The sequence below is a fragment of the Phodopus roborovskii genome, unplaced genomic scaffold (genome assembly GCF_943737965.1).
Source record: "Phodopus roborovskii unplaced genomic scaffold, PHOROB, whole genome shotgun sequence".
Lineage (NCBI taxonomy): Eukaryota > Metazoa > Chordata > Mammalia > Rodentia > Cricetidae > Phodopus > Phodopus roborovskii.
In genome coordinates this window covers 52,989,097-53,004,231 of record NW_026126517.1, presented here as the reverse complement: position 1 = coordinate 53,004,231, position 15,135 = coordinate 52,989,097, and the positions used below count along the sequence as shown (strand labels likewise).

The 15,135-nt window shown below is 42.3% G+C and overlaps 1 pseudogene; it reads right to left on the bottom strand.

Annotated features, from left to right (window-relative positions):
• Window positions 1-13,688: 13,688 nt before the first annotated feature.
• The window catches only part of LOC127231705 (60S ribosomal protein L7-like), a 31,333-nt pseudogene continuing 29,886 nt past the window's right edge, over window positions 13,689-15,135 (bottom strand).

Sequence of the window (15,135 nt, the reverse complement as noted above, 5' to 3'; positions counted from 1 at the left end):
ACCTTGAACTTGTGGTACCCCCTTCCACCTCTGGTGCTGTGTTTGCAGGGGTGCACCGTTACCTCGAGTTTATGAGGTGCAGGAGATTGAACCCACCGTCTCATGCACCCTTGGCGAGCATTCTACCAACAAACTACATTCCCATAAAATTACAGAATGTCAAGCACTGATTTGGAAGATGTTTATGTATTTTAGCATTTGGAAAATTGTGGACTTGGAATTAACACACTGAGAGTTAAAGACCATGGGACCCAGAAGGTAAGCTACACCAAGTAGGAGCTAAACTTAAGACCCCCTCACATAGAACCAGGCCACCTGCATATGTCACATTGTTATTGGAAGGACAGGTTCAGGAAAATCTGTCTGAGGTCAAAAATACAAAGAAAACTGTCAGGGGTGGGGGGGTGGTGTGTGTGGGGGAGTGGAGAAATGATAGGATTAGTAATTTTCTACTATTACCTGCAAACCTGGGCCTGTTCTTTCAGGGATGTGGAATTCAAATTAGCATTTCCCACTCAGTCAGAGAAATTTTAAAACTAGAAATAAGACTGATGCCCGGATAGAGACACCCGAGGACATGTGGGCATCATCCCTGGAAACAGTTTTGATTAAGACTCGGAAGGCTATTTAATGTGAGGTTATAAAAAAAAAAATGATCAGATGTTTCCAGTGAAAGACTTAAACTAGCAAAGAAATGAAATGAAGCCCAAATAATTGGAATGCCGGGCAGAATTTGCTAACCACTGGCTCTAAGTTAGCAAGATACCAAGAATTCACACTGCCCCTCCTTTCCGTGAGTCAGCAGGTGGTGAATAGGGTCCTTAAGAAACAAAGAGATAACTGTACCTCCTGTTTGCCCAGACAAGATTATTTAGCACACCCTGAGGCCCTAAGGTCTGCTGACCCTAACAGTGAGACTATTCGGCCTCAAAGAGTCACGTACTCAACGGACAGAGGGTCCCACTCCATCCCTAAGCTTGTGGGTTTTGCCTTTAAAAACACCTGTGCCTGGAGAATGATGATTCTTTCTAGCCTGCGTGCTGAGGGGGCCCATTTGCGCAAACGTTTCCTGTTCATTAAAGCCTCTGGCGTGTTGCATCAACTGGACTGGACATTGAGTTCTTGGGGGAACCGACCGAAATGGGGAGACTCCTCATTCTGAGGGTCTTATACCAGAAACAATATCCCAAGGGGAGGAATGAGTAGATAGCACCATCACATAGAACTCTAGGTCCCAAGGGGCCCGGGACCATTGAATTATCAGGTATAGACCAGAGTAACTAAGCCCTAGACACACAGACACTTTGATGTGTTTAGCTATTAACTTCTAAAAATACCTGTTTTTCAATGAAAAAGATGGGTTCACAATTCTGCATATTAGTTTTTGTACCTGAGAGGGAGTGATTGTGGGTACACTATTTTAAGATTCTCTGTCTGACATCACCTATATACACAATGAAATTTAAAAAACAAATGTGTGAAAAACAGAAGTAACAAAATAAGAGCATAAATAAATACATTTACTCCATAATCATAACAAGTGAACGGGTCTTTTTATGTTTTCAAAACCTCAGAAAGGAACGTGTCTCTGAAAGTGCCTCCAATTCTTGCTGGGTGGCCTTGAAGTAGTTCCCACAGATGGTGGCACAAAGTTTTGGTGGCTTTCTCTCATGTGCTGGCCTGTCACACCAGTTGCCGCCGAAGCTGCTGGTCAGCCATGCCCAAGGCTTCAGCAGGTGGCAAAGCTACAGGGCCTCTTGGAACGCAGGTGTTTGAGGTTAAATCTAACTGAACAAAGAGAAGGAAACGGTCCTCTGTGGGAGGCTAAGAAGGTCAGGTTCCACTGGGAAATTCAGTCAGAGCCCAGGGCAGCAAGTATCTGCAGCCAAGGGATGCCAAACACCTTTCAAAGTTATGGTAAATACAGAGCACAGCCTAACGAAGGGAGGCAGAACAGCTTTTCAAAATATAAGGACTTAAACGATGGCTGTCTAGAAAGGCGGGGAAAAGAAGCGAAGAAATAAAAGAGGAAGAGAAGGAGAAAGAAGAGTGGGAGGGGTGGAGGAAGAGAGGGGTGGGCGGGGGAAGGAGTGGATTCGCCCAGAGCGAAGAGAGACCGAGAAGCGATGCTTTATTAAGCTTTCCATTTGGTTTGCTTATGTTTTTGCTCATCATAACATTTCCTCATAAGACAGAAGACAAGTGTCGAGCAGGTCAGCTCTGTTTGAATGAGTCACTCCAGTTCCTAGAGATTTCAGGCTGACCGTGATAAAGCCCAGACCAGCCTAGTCCGCCCAGGAAGTGGAGGCTGCCACCCTAGGGGTAAACATTATTGGTCGGCACGCACGCCTAGGAGGATACTCGCTTTTCTTTTCTCAGTGTTCGACCTTTGGGGACCCCTGTCCCCCATTTTTAAATTGAAAATTGAAGGTCCTAAATCACACATTAGACATCACACATTGGATTTTCCTGTTGCTTTTTGTTCCCACCACTAAGAAAAGTAGTTAGGTGCCACTGAGCTCACGTTGTGAATTCCCAGGAGTTTCCAGGTGACTCTCTCTCTCTCTCTCTCTCTCTCTCTCTCTCTCTCTCTCTCTCTCTCTCTCTCTCTCTCTCTCTCTCTCTCGTGTGTGTGTGTGTGTGTGTGTGTGTGTGTGTGTGCATGAGTGGGGGTTTATTCATTGCAACTGAGAGCCTTTCACTTGTAGGCTTAGAAATCTGAAAACCACAAGGAATTTTCTTAAAAATTTGGTAGCTGGGAAGTCCTGCTGGGGCTTTGGACTCAGAGACAGCAAGCACTCAAGCCGGGTGTTGCAGGACTGTCATAAAGCAGGGCTTGGCTTTGTTGATTTCTTGTTCTCCATTCTTTCCCAGTCTCCTTGATCCATAGCCGTTGAGAATTATATAGGAGCCATATGTAGGATCACTGCCTCCCAAGCACACAGATACATGTTCTCCCTGGAGATGAACTCAAGTATCCTCTCTCCTCTCGGAGATGTTAGAGAATATGGCTGAGATGTCCAATAATATGGCTGGCTCTTCTTCTGGCAATCCCCACCCCCTGAAGCTAATAGAAGTCCTGCTGGGAGTCACTGCTTCATCCTAAGTTCAAATCCCAGCAAAGACTCTCCAGAAACTCATGAAATTCAGATCCCCCAGTGAATGGCAGGAACACAGGCATGGAGATGCCATGAAGTTGATAGTTGCAAATATTACCTCAATAAGTAGCAACACCTAAAGGCAATTTAGTGACATTTACCAGAATTAGAAGGCTTTTTAAATTCTGTATCCCTGACCTGCCAGCTTTTCTTTAGAGATTTTTCATGTATGACATTGTCTATGTGTAAGTTCATAGTAAAACACTGTTCATTAGTAAAGCATTGAGAGAAATATTACACATAAATAGGAGACTGATTAGTAATTAGAATATTTCCAACTGGGCTTGGTGGCCCACACCACTAATCCCAGTACTCAGGTGGATCTTCATGAGTTCGAGACCAGCCCAGTCTGCACAGTGAGTTGTGTGATAGTCAAGGCTATTTAAGAAGACCTTGTCTCAAAAGGGGGGGGGGGCTGGAGGTGGGAGACTGGAGGGATGGCTCATCTATTCAAGGCTAGGCACACAGCCAAAAAACATCAAGAAGTTATGGCATTTCCGTAGGAATAACTAATATTTGGTTTTAAAAATAGATGATTCTTATGCTCTGTATCGTATCTGAAAGATACAGGGTGGGCCAGTGAGATAGCTCTGCAGCTAAAGGTGCTTGATGGAAAAGCCTGGTGCCCCGAGTTCTGGTCCTGAAATGCATATAAATGTGGAAGGAGAGAACCCACTCTGTCCACACAGTTGTTCTCTGGCCTCCTCGTGGAGGCCATTGGTGAAAATGATTCCTGAATCCCAGCCAGATCTTCGGATTGGAGGGTCTAGGAGTAGCCAGCACTGTGCTATCTTGATGTCCCCCAGTGCCTGCTGCTGGTGCAGGCAGTTCTCGGGAGCAGAGTGAAACGGAGAGCCTGTGGTGGAGTGAAACCAAGGCCGTGATTTAATAAAAGCAGGGCAGGAGAGAAAGACACCATGAGACAGGGTTAGAGCAGAGGGTTTTTTTTGGGGGTGGGATCATAAAAAACGGGAAAGGGGAGGGGTGAGACCAGCCTCCAGGTACAGGAGTGGCAGAAAAGATGTGGGAGAGAGGGGGAGGGAGAGAGGGAGGGAGAGTTGAACTGAGGGAGGAAAGGGGGAGAGGGAAAGGCAGAGGGAGAGAGGGACAGAGAGAAAGGGAGAGAGAGTTGAACAGACAGAGAAGGTGGGGAGGTGGGCAGGACCCTTTTAAAAGGGAACATAGTGAATGTGCACAGGTGGTGCTCTTAGTGGCAGCAGCTGAGGGCGTATCCTGTGAGCACCCCAACGACAGGACTGCACAGATGCATGGATACTAACCATTTCCATCGACAAAGTGAACAGAGATTGGAGAGGAAGAGTGGGAGGAAGGAGGTGCTTTCATGCAGCCTCAACCCAACGTGATCCTCAGGAATAAGCTGACAGTTTCATTTTTATTCAAGGAATGACTGTAGCTGTGAGCAGCAAACAGCCAAGGTCCACCGGATCCACTAGAGGGCACTATGGTCACGTTTCTGAGGAAAGACGAACCCCTAGACTCCATTGCTGCTAAAATATTGTGGATCTCTTATTTGTGTTTTGTTTACTTTACTTTTAAATACATTTAAATTAAAAGATAAGCATTCCCTTTTCCCTTTCCTCCCTTCACATTTTTTTCCTCCACTCCCTCCCATTTACCCTTCCACTCTCAAATATATGTGCACAAATATATAGTATATCTAAGCACACATACATAATATATTAAAATGTGTGCATTATATATATTCAAAATGTATAAGTGCCCCATGAGGTTTTACAACTTCCCTGCTAGCATGTCAGGTGCTATTGTCAGTGTTCAGATCTTGTTTACACAGCCATTTCTAGGAGAGACGGTTTCACAATAGAGTTCCTGGTATTCTGCTTCTTACAACCCTGCTCCATTTTCTGAGATGTTCCCTGGGCATCTGTCGAACTCTTCACTGTGTACAGTTGCTGTTTTCTCCATCTGCTGTAAAGAGAAGCCTCTTTGATGAGAGGTGGTAGCTACATCTGTCTGTGGGTGTAAGGATAAGATTTAGAATGTAGTAAGGGATTAAGCTGATCTAGCGAAGCTGTGGTAGCTGATTCTCTTCTAAGACCTGAAACCTCCCAGCCCCAGGTAGTTGGCTAGGTTTCTAGTACCAGGCATGATTTTCCTCCTGTTGGGTGGCCTTAAGTCCACTCCGGCTTACCACGTAGGTTACCAGCAGCATGCAGGTCCCACTTACTCCACCTTTATGAATACCCTGCCACACTGTTACTGTTGTGGTTCACCGGTGTGACAGCTGGGTAGGGCTATTAATTGCTGCCCTCCCTCAGCAGCAGCTTACACGGCACTTTCTGGCACCTTGGAAGCTTGAATGCAGGAAGGAAGCTTTCAGCTTAAACCCAATGGTAGCCTGAGTCCTGTGTGGTATCTCCAGCAATAGAGGGTCCCTAGAGGGGTTCAGGGGCAATAGTGGTAGCCTTATAGTCTTGAGTCACCTGAACTACGATGATCAAGATCTTGGAAGGAGGTTTATTGTGCCTGGAACCTGGGTTTTTGTTGGTTTATGATTCTTTTCTTAAAATTATAATATTATTTATTTATTTTTGAAACAAGCTTGTTTTATATGTCAATCCCAGTTCCCTCATCCTCCCCTTCTCCCCAGTCCCCTCCCACCAGCCCCCATCCCATCCCCTTTCTGCTTCCCAGGAAGGGTGAGGCCTTCCATGGGGGATCTTCAAAGTCTATCATATCATTTGGAGCAGGGCCTAGGCCCTCCCCCATGTGTCTAGGCTGAGAGAGTATCCCTCTATGTGGATTGGGCTCCCAAAGTCCATTTGTATACTGGGGATAAATACTGATCCACTACCAGAGGCCACATAGACTGCCCTGTCCTCCTAACTAACACCCATGTCAGGGGTCTGGGTCGGTCCTATGCTGGTTTTCCAGCTATCAGACTGGAGTCCAGTCTGATAGCTTGTTCAGGTCAGCTGTTTCTGTGGGTTTCTCCAGCTTGGTCTTGGCCCCTTTGCTCATCACTTCTCCCTCTCTGTAACTGGTTTCCAGGAGTTCTGCTCAGTGTTTAGCCCTGGGTGTCTGCTTCTGCTTCCATCAGCTACTGGATGAAGGCTCTAGGATGGTATATAAGGTAGTCATCAATCTCGGGGAAGGGCATTTAAGGTAGTCTCTCCACTATTGCTTAGATTTTTAGTTGGGGTCATCCTGGTAGATCTCCTGACATTTCCCTAGTGCCAGATTTCTCTTTAAAACTATAATGGCTCCCTCTATTATGGTATCTCTTTTCTTGCTCTCCTCTATTCTTCCCCTGACTCAATCTCCCTGTTCTTTCCTACCCTCCTCTCCCCTCCTCTTTCTTCTAACTCCCTCTCCCCTCCCCCCCACACTCCAATTTGCTTGGGAGATCTTGTCCCTTTCCCCTTCTCCAGGGGACCATGTGTGTCTCTCTTAGGGTCTTCCTTGTTTCCGAGCTTTTCTGGTGGTGTGGATTGTAGGCTGGTAATCCTTTGCTCTATGTCTAAAATCCATATATGAGTGAGTACATACAGTGTTTGTCTTTTTGTGACTGGGTTTCCTCACTCAGGATGGTTTCTTCTAGTTCCATCCATTTGCCTGTGAATTTACAATTCCATTGTTTTTTCCCCATTGTGTAAATGTATCACATTTTCTCCATCCATTCATTAGATGAGGGGCACTTAGGTTGCTTCCAGGTTCTTGCTATTACAAATAATGCTGCTATGAACATAGCTAAAAAGATGTCCTTGTTGTATGAATGTGCATCTTTTGGGTATATGCCTAAGAGTGGAATTGCTGAATCTTGTGGTAGACTGATTTCTATTTTCCTGAGGAACCACCATACTGATTGCCAAAGTGACTGCAGGAGTTTGCACTCCCACCAGCAGTGGAGGAGTGTTCCCCTCTCTCCACATCCTCTCCAGCATAAACTGTCTTTGGTGTTTTTAATTTTAGCCATTCTGGCAGGAGTAAGATGGTATCTCAGAGTTGCTTTGATTTGCATTTCCCTGATGGCTAAGGATATTGAGCACTTTCTTAAGTGTCTTTCAGCCATTTTAGATTCGTCTATTGAGAATTTTCTATTTAGTTTTGTATCCCACTTTTTAATTGTATTATTTGGTGTTTTGGTATCTAGCTTCTTGAATTCTTTGTATATTTTGGAAATCAGCCCTCTGTCAGATGTGGGGTTCATGAGTATCTTTTCCCATTCTGTAGGCTACTGTTTTGTCTTATTGACTGTGTTTTTTGCCTTACAGAAGCTTTTCAGTTTCAGGAGGTCCCTTTTATTAATTGTTGATCTCAGTATCTGTGTAGGAAGCAGTCTCCTGTAACAATTCTTCAAGGATATCTCCTACTTTCTCTTTTAAGAGGTTCAGTTTGGCTGAATTTATGTTGAGGTCTTTAATCCATTTGGACTTAAGTTTTGTGCATGGCGCTAGACATGGATCTGTCTTCAGTCTTCTACACACCATCATCCTGGTACACCAGCACCATTTGTTGAAGATGCTTTCTTTTTTCCATTGTATAATTTTAGCTTCTTTGACAAAAATCAAGTGTTCATAGTTGTGTGGGTTAACATCAGGGTTTTCAATTTGATTCCATTGGGCTACCTGTCTATTTTTGCACCAATACCAAGCTGTTATCAGAACTATAGCTCTATAATGGAGTTTGATGTCAGGGATTGTGATGTCTCCAAAGTTCCTTTATTGTATAGGGTTGTTTTGGTTATCCTGGGTCTTTTGTTTTTCCATATAAAGTTGAATATCATTCTTTCAAGGATTGTGCTGGGATTTTGATGGGGATTGCCTTGAATCTGTAGGTTGTTTTTGGCAAGATTGTCATTTTTACCATGTTGCTCCTATCTATCCAAGAGCATGGGAGATCTTTCCATTTTCTGGTATCTTCTTTAATTTCTTTCTTTAAAGACTCCAAGTTCTTATTATATAAGACTTTCACGTGTTTGGCTAGCTTTACCTCAAGATATTTTATGTTGTTTGTAGCTATTGTAAAAGGTGATGTTTCTCTGATTTCTTTCTCAGCCCTTTTACCATCTGTATATTGTAAGGCTACTGATGTTTTTGAGTTAATCTTGTATCCTGCTGCTTTGCTGAAGGTGTTTATCAGGTGTAGGAGTTCCCTAGAAGAGTTTTCAGGTCACTTATGTAAACTATCATATCATCTGCAAATAGTGAGAGTTTGACTTCTTCCTTTCCAATTTGTATCCCCTTGATCTCCTTCTGCTGTCTTATTGCTCTAGCTAGAACTTCAAGTACAATATTGAAGAGATATGGAGAGAGTGGACAGCCTTGTCTTGTTCCTGATTTTAGAGGAATCACACTGAGTTTCCCTCCATTTAGTTTGATGTTGGTATTGGTTTACTGTATATTGCTTTTATTTGTTTAGATATGTTCCTGTTATCCCTGATCTCTCCAAGACCTTTGTTATGAAGAGGTGTTGGATTTTGTCAAAGGCTTTTTCAGCACCTAGTGAAACGATCATGTGGTCTTTCATTTTCATTTTGTTTATATGGTGGATTACATTGATGGATTTTCATATGTTGAACCATCCTTGCATCCCTGGGATGAAGCCTACTTGGTCATGGTGGATGATTTCTCTGACGTGTTCTTAGATTTGATTTGCCAGTATTTTATTGAGTAATTTTCATCAATGTTCATGAGGGATATTGGTCTGTAGTTCTCTTTCTCAGTTGTGCCTTTGTGTGGCTTGGGTACCAAGGTAATTGTAGCCTTGTAAAAAGAGTTTGGCAATGTTCTGCTTCTATTGTGTAGAACAATTTGAGGAGTATTGGTATTAGCTCTTCCTTGAATTTCTGGTAGAATTCTGCACTGAAACAATCTGGCCTTGGGCTTTTTTTGGTTGGGAGAGTTTTGATGACTGCTACTATTTCATTAGGGGTTATAGGTCTATTTAAATTGCTTATCTTTTCTTGATTTAATTTTGGTAAGTGAGATTTATCCAGAAAACTATCTATTTCCATTAAATTTTCAAATTTTGTGAAGTAAAGGGTTTTAAAGTGTGACCTGAAGAGTCTTTGGATTTCCCAACCCTTAACTCTAAGGTAGCATGTCTTTGAGATTGAGGTGTGTGTCTTGTTTGCAGCAGAAGGATGGATTCTGTCCTCGTATCAATTCTGTTAGCCTGTGTCTTTTTATAGGCAAGTTAAGACCATTAATATGAGGGAAATTAAGGACATTGATTGTTAATTCTTGTTTGTTTTGAATTTGTTGGTGGTGGTGGTATTCTATGTGTATTTCCCCTCTTTTTTCTTTTAGATGTTGGTGAAGTGGGATTATCAATAGCCTATGTTTTTGTGGGTGTAGTTAACTTTCTTGGGTTGGAGTTTTCCTTCCAGAACTTTCTGTAGGGCTGGATTAGTTGATATATATTGTTTAAATCTGGTTTTGTCATGTTATATATTGGTTTCTCCATCTAGTCTGGACTAGCATCTGTGGTCTCTAAGTGCTGGTAAAATATCTATCCAAGATCTCCTGGCCTTCAGAGTTTCCATGGAGAAGTCAGATGTAATTCTGATACGTTTGCCTTTATATATTACTTGACCTTTTTCCTTTGCTGCTCTTAATATTCTTTCTTTATTCTGTATGTTAGGTATTTTGATTATTACATAGTGAGGGAACTTTTTCTTTGTGGTCCACTCTATTTGATGTTCTGTAAGCTTCTTGTACTTTCATTGGCATGTCTTTCTTTAGATTGGGAAAGTTTTCTTCTATGATTTTGTTGAATATACTTTCTGCACTGTTCAATTGGGTTTTTTCACCTTCTTCTATACCTATTATTCTTAGGTTTGGCCTTTTCAAGGTGTCCCATATTTCCTGGATATTTTGTGTCAGGGATTTGTTGGTCTTATGATGTTCTTTGGTCAATGAATCTATTTTTCCTAGTGTACCTTCAACGCCTGAGATTCTCTCTTCCATCTCTTATATTCTGTTGGTTATGCTTGCATCTGCAGTTCCTGATCATTTACCCACATTTTTTCTTTCCAGAATTCCCTCAGACTGTGGTTTTTGTTTGTTTGTTTGTTTTTAATTGTCTCTATATCAGCTTTCAATCCTTGTGATGTTTGAATTGTTTCTTGCAATTTTTGGTTTGTTTATTTCTTCCATTTGTTTAAAGGCTTTTCTCATTTCCTCTTCTAGGGTCTCTATCATCTTCATGAAGTTGTTTTTAGGGTTGTTCTCTTCTGCTTCATCTGTGTTGGGAAGTTCAGGGCTTGCTGGTATGTGAAGTTGCTAGACTCTAGTGGCATCATATTGATGTTTCTGTTGTGACTGTGTTCTTATACTGTTGTCTATCCATCTCTTCTTCCAATGCATACTGGTGGGGTCTCTCCCTCTCCTGGTGGGTATGGGACCAAGGTTCTCTTCTGTTTGGTGCAAGCAGGTCCAAGACTCCAATAACTCTTCTCTTCCAGTGGGTGGAGGCTGGACTAGGATGTTGGCAGGCTCTGGATGGGCTGGTTCCCTGGGATAGGCTTCCCCATGCACAGTCCCCAGTTCCCAAGAGGCTCCCAGTCTATGATTCTTATGGGGAGCATTGCCAGCCCAAGTTACATAACTTCATTTAAGATGTATATCTTAAAACATATAGTATATGTATTTAGGGAATAATAAAATAATATGATTCTTTGATGCTTTATCCAATCCATTAACCTTGATGTTGTCTCTCTTCCCTTATTCTCCTTCTGTGTTGAACTCCCTTCCCCTCCCCAGCTTGAACCCTCCCATTTTTCTATTTCCACCTTCATATCAATGGTATTATGTGATTTCTCTCTCTAGCCCCACCTCCATTGTCCATTTGTACTGTCCTGCTTTCTGCAGGTTATATATTCACATGTGAAGATTTGTATCTAGAAACCATAAATGAGAGGACATGGCATCACATGTTGTCTTTCTGGGTCTGAGTTACTTCACTCAATATAATCTTTCCTAGGCCCATCTATTTACCTGCAAATTTCATTTTCATTTGCAGCTAAAGAGTCCGCTGTTGCATATATCTCTATCTCTATCTATCTATCTGTCTGTCTATCACATTTTCACTATCCATTCGTCAATTGAAAAAGATTTAGGTTGTTTCCATTTCCTAGCTGCTGAGAATGGTTTGGCAATGAAATTGCTGAGCAAGTATCTGAGAAATATAGGGATGGTTCAAGATATATAATCAAATTAATTCAACAAATCATATAAATAGAATTAAAGACCAAAATCACATGAATATGTCAATAGATGCAGAGAGGTGTAGTGAGATATTCACCTTGTCCGCACCTGTGGCATAGACCACGCCCATTGGGTGGTGGAGACAGGGCCAGACGTGACATGGGGGAACTAAGGCTGAGGAGGGGGCTCTGAGAGCTCTCTTGCTGGCAGCATGGGGACAGGAGAACATCCAAAGGCATCCTTGGAACCAGGAACCTGCTGGGGTTCATCTGTCTATGTTGTGAGTTATTTCTCTCTGAATAAACATCTATTCAGCCTATTTGTTTCTCCTGATCCTTATTAAACATCAATAGAGAGGGTCTTTAACAAAATCTGCCATGCCTTCATGGTAAAAGTTCTCGAGAGTGTAGGACTGGAGAGAACACACCTTCACGTGATAAAGGCTTATGTGACAAACCCACAGCCAGCATCATTCTAAATGAAGAAAGAGTAGAAGGAGCTCCATTTTAGTAAGAAAAAGATAGGGCTGTCGACTATCCCCACTCCTTCACAATAGAGTTCTGTAAGAACTTGCCATAGCTGCCACGCCCGTGTGGCCAGAGTAGAGAGATGGCGGAGGGTGTTGGTACTGAAACACTTCAGAGACCACCACGAGAAGTGAAGAGGAAGCAGCTGCTGTTTATTACAGAGGGTAACGGGTTTATATACACAAGCCAGGGGATGGGCTAGGCATAGGAGGAAATCATGCACCACCCACACCTGGGGTCATTGCTGTTGTAATCCCATTTACAACAGCATCAAAAACAATAAAATATTCTGGGAACAAATCTAACTAAGGAAGTACAATGAAAACTTCAAATTTGTGAAGAAAGAAATTGAGGAAGACACCAGGAAAATGAAAGACACCCCAAGTTCATAGATGAGTAGAATATTGTGGAAATGACCATCCTACCAAAAATAATTTACATATTAAATGCAATACCAAACAAAATACCTAAACATTCTTCACAGAAATAGAAAAATCCATCCTAAAATTTATGTAAAACTAAAAAGAACCCCAGCAGTCAAAGCAATTCTGAGCAAAAAAGAATAATGCTGGAGAGAGCCATTCATACTTCAAGAGATATTCCAGAACCAGTTATTAAAAAACACTATATGGCAAAAAATAAAATAAAACAAAACACACACACACACACCAGACATGTAGATCAATGGGACATAACCAAAGACTCAAACATGAGTACACTGACTTCAGCCACTTAATACTTAACAAAGAGGTCAAATCATAGAGAACATCTTCAACAAAGGGTGCTGTGAAAACTGGATGCGCACACGTAGAGGAATGAATGAGAAAAATATCTATCACCAGGCACAGATATCACTCTAAGTGGATCAAAGTCATCAATTTAGAACTGGAAAACTTCAAAGTGCTAGAACACAGGCAGTCTAAGACATAGGTATAGGTGCAAGAAAGAACTTTCTGAATAGGACTCCATTTAACCAGGAATTCAGATTAACACTTGAAAAGTGGGACTGCAATAGGGCCCCAGACCTTAGCACAACTGACTCCATGATAGAAATACCACTCAGGTCATAAAGCATAAAAGCCTGTAGACAGCACCACCTGCCAAAACTAAAAAAGACCTAATCCATTCAAATCCATAGTTCTGGGAAAGTCTCTAAATGTACTAACCTTACTTGTTTACTTCTATAGTTCTGTTTCTGGTTAATTGTTCTTGTTAACTGAAGTACATCAACCCAGAACATCATTCCTGTGCTTAAAAGTTCACCCTGAGCTGAGCAATCCTGCAACTACCCAGGCTCAGAACCAGGGTTATGAGTTGGTCCACCCCAACATTCACCCCATCCATGATCAGTTGGAGTTTGTGAAGGGACTGGTCCTTGGGACCCAAAGCTGCAGGATCTCCATGACACAAGGACAACAAAAGGATATCCAAGAGGAAGCCTAGTGAGAGCCCAGCATCAATAGTGTAGCAGAAACCAGAGACCTGGGACCAAACCAATGACTCTTTGCTATGAACACTTGCAAGTAAAGGTATATGGGTAAAAGGGGATTTACTACATGACTCACGGTGTCACACACTGTAGCTTCTGTTGTTGATTTGCTATAATTATTGCCTATGAAACACAAACACAAGACTCAGTGCCCATGTGGAGTTTATTGAGAGAAGGGAGAGAAAGGGGGGTAGCTGGTGGCCAACTGAAAGCAGGGGAGAGAAAGAAAAAAAAAAAGAGAAAGACAGAAAGAATGGAGAGAAGGCAAGAGAGAGAAGGCCAGAGAGAGAGGGCAAGAGAGAGGGGCACGCTTGGCACACTTGCTTTAAAAGGGGGGCTTGCGCCTGTGTAACTGAGTCTTCTGTGCAGCCAGGTAAAGCTTGAGCAGCCAGGTAAAGTCTTTCATAGCGATGACACGGCCACGAGCGTCCCGCCCATCGTCAGGGGCAGGGTCAGCAGTTGCTGGTTCCCAACAGCTTCCATGATCAGATTGACTTTTTCCTTCTCTTTTTTTCTTTCTCTTAAATTTTGTTTTATTTCATTTTGTAGGGGGGATGTTGCAAGGGTACAGAGTAGATATGAAGGGATGGAGAAATGAATGGGGTGGAGATGCATGATGTGAAAGACACAAAGAATAAATAAAAAGAAGGAAAAAACAAGCTCACCCCCCAAAAAGCTTGGTGCTGCACTGGGATTCCTGGGGCAGTATAGGCGCCGGCTGGGTAATACTTTTATTGCTTAAATCCATGTCCAAGCAGTCTTTTCTGGTGGATGTCCCACAACAGGGGCCTCCTAAAACTAATGTCTACTGTATAGCTAAGGACACAGCTGACTAAGTGGAGAAGAAACTCGGAGTGGGAGAGAATCTATGCCAGCTATATATCTGACAGAGGATTAATATCCAGAACACAACAAAGAACTCAGGTAACAGAGACTCAAGTAAACAAATGATCCAATTTAAGGATGGGCAAGGGATGTAAACAGACAGTTCTCAATCAAAACTAAAATAGGATGTGAGATACCTCAAAACTTATTCATCTACCTTAGCTAGCAGGGAGATGCAAATTGAAACAATTCTTCCTTCATCTCACATTGGTGAGAATGGCTAAGATCAACAAAAGAACTGACATCCAGGGCCAGGAAGGTTGTGGAGAAAGAGGAACAGCCATTCACTGGTGCTGAGATTGCAGACTTGTGCAGCCACTCTGGAAATCATTGGGAGGGTCCCTGGAAAACTAAAAATAAATCTACCAGCAGATGAAGCTATACCACTCTTTAGCATGTGCCCATGGAACCTGACATCCTGTTGTTATTATTACTATACACATAAGCTTCAGTTTTGAAATAAGACACTGAAAAATCAATCTAAAAGTGTTGCACTCTTAAATGCCTCAGTATCAGACATCAGAACTTGGAAAACAGAAATACTTCCAGAAAAGTCAGTGAGATGATAATAAACTTGAAATATCTGCTTAGTTTGGTATTTAAGTCGAGAAAATGTGCAGAAGGCACCTAAAACCTGTTTCCTACCGTAAGTGAATTTTCTTATCTTTTCTAGGTCTTACTTAGAGTCTGTTCTTACTGCTCAGCAGACTCAGGCCTGTGAGTCCTGGAGGGTTTGGATACACAGTGGGGCTCTGGTTCCTTTACTCAAGCAAGTGGGAAGTTTACTTTAAGCATTTAATGTAATATGTACTGTACTGTTTTGTTTTTTCAGAGTTTGTTTCTAGGAAGTCCAAATAACTGAGAGAAGTAGAAAAGAGAACTGGCTG